Below are 2,152 nucleotides of genomic sequence, written 5' to 3'. Positions count from 1 at the left end.
CCATCAAGCAAGTGACGTTCCCCTAGTTTTGGCTAATGGATTTTTATAGTGCTGAAGCCAATTTCCTCCTAATCCTTTCTCATTAAGATCCATCACTCTTGGTGCTTCAGTGGACAAGACAATACCACAGTTTGTGTTTGCCAATGGCCCTGATTGTTTAGTCTTGCAGGGGGCCCGCTTAAACCAGCAGGTGTTGTAATGAGGACAGACAAGGGGGTTGGAAGTTTGAACTTTCCCGCATGGAGCTTTATCTTGGCCCATTATTGTACTTCTGATTGGATCTCCGTTGGAAGCCATTTGTCCGACCCAGCCCCCTTTTCCCCTAACTTGCGATCATTAACCATCGCCTCGAATTCTACATATCTCCCTCCTTGTTATTTTGTGTCCAGCCAAAAAAACAATCGTTTATTGACAGGGGCGATTAAGTGAGGGCTGTTTATCTAGCCCTGGGTATTCTCAAACTAAACATTGCCTTGACAGTGTTAGCCTTAATGTTTTCCTTTAAAACAATGTGCTCTGGATCGCATCCATTTGCAGTTGTTAGGCTATTATTTACTTTACGATTAATCAGAGTGTCACTTGCAAAGGACTTCGTTTTACATGAAAATAAGTTGAAGAACCTCCTATTTTTCAAAAATCACATTGTATGTGTTATATAAAGAATGCTACTAAAATATTCATACCTGTGTACCGTATGTATACCCGTATTTATCGGCATATACCGTGCACTTTTTTCCCCCTTAAAATAAGGGGAAAATCGTGGGTGCGCGATATACGCCGATACCCGCCTCCCACGCTGTGTTTGAACGCCGCCGCCAACAATTACCGAGCGCAGTACACTCGGGTACACTCGGCCAGGCTCGGCTGTACTGCGCTCGGTATATGTCGGCGGCGGCGTTCAAACACAGCTCGGGAAGCGGGGATCGGCTCAAAAACAGTGCGGGAGAAGCGGGGAGGACACCACCGAGGCCGCAGATGGACGCCGGACCGGACAAGGCTGCCGATGGACGCCGTGCAAGACACCGACGAGGGGCATTCAAACTGTAAGTATTTTCTTTTTTTTCCCTAAAAGTTCCCTTCTAGGTTGGGGGTGCGCGCTATATGCCGGTGCGTGCTATATGAAGATAAATACGGTAATTCCCATCGTGTACACAACTAGCCACCCCTATGTTTAATTGCATGACAAGGAAAAATAGGCAACAAAATGTCAGGTAGAAGTTTCCTGGTAATGCCGCGTACACACAAACCCAATTTCCTGACAACAAAAGTTCGACGTGAGCTTTTGTTTTCAATTTATCTTTATTATAAATTTACTTTTCTTTCTTTAATACGAAAACGTTTTAACATTTGACCAAGATTCCTTTACATTATATATCTATACTTGCTTATTACTCAATATACAGAGTCCTGATCAAGCCTCATTATTAAAACATTATATACAACATCCACCCTACTTTCATTACCATTCATCGTCATTCATCCCACATATCCCCAAAAGAACCCCCCCACTTCCCCTATTTACTCGCTTTCCCCATACCTAATCTTACTCTTTTTCTTTCTCCTTTATAATTCCCCTTCATATTTTCCCAGGTTTCGATTTATAAGTATTCTTCCATTCCTTTTGAAAGCCTAAATTCGTCCCATTTTTTCCATATTGCTGGCACTTGACTGTTAATAAATCTTTCTTCTCTTATTTTTTTTAAAATTTGTACAATTCCATTGTAATATATATTATATATATATATATATATATATATATATATATATATATATATATATAAAATCTACGGACCCAATAGAGCTCCTGGAAAAAAAAAAAAAAATTACAAAAAATATTGTAAAAATTTAATTGTAAAAAAAGCAATAATAAAAAATAAAAAAAATAATTAACGAACCACTCTTTGCCCTACTGATCTCTATCTATCTATCTATCTATCTATCTATCTATCTATCTATCTATCTATATATATATATATATATATATATATATATATTAGATATTTATATATATATATATCTCTATCTCTCTCTCTCTCTCTCTCTCTCTCTCTCTATATATATATATATATATATATATATATATATATATATATATATATATATATATATATATACACATACACACACACACACACACACACACACACACACA

General features: G+C 37.6%; 1 protein-coding gene across 1 annotated transcript in view; it reads left to right on the top strand.

Annotated features, from left to right (window-relative positions):
- The window catches only part of P4HTM (prolyl 4-hydroxylase, transmembrane), a 56,514-nt gene that overhangs the window by 37,732 nt on the left and 16,630 nt on the right, over positions 1–2,152 (top strand). The window lies entirely within an intron of this gene.

This window comes from Rana temporaria, chromosome 7, assembly GCF_905171775.1.
Source record: "Rana temporaria chromosome 7, aRanTem1.1, whole genome shotgun sequence".
Lineage (NCBI taxonomy): Eukaryota > Metazoa > Chordata > Amphibia > Anura > Ranidae > Rana > Rana temporaria.
This window is presented reverse-complemented; position numbering and strand designations above follow the sequence as displayed.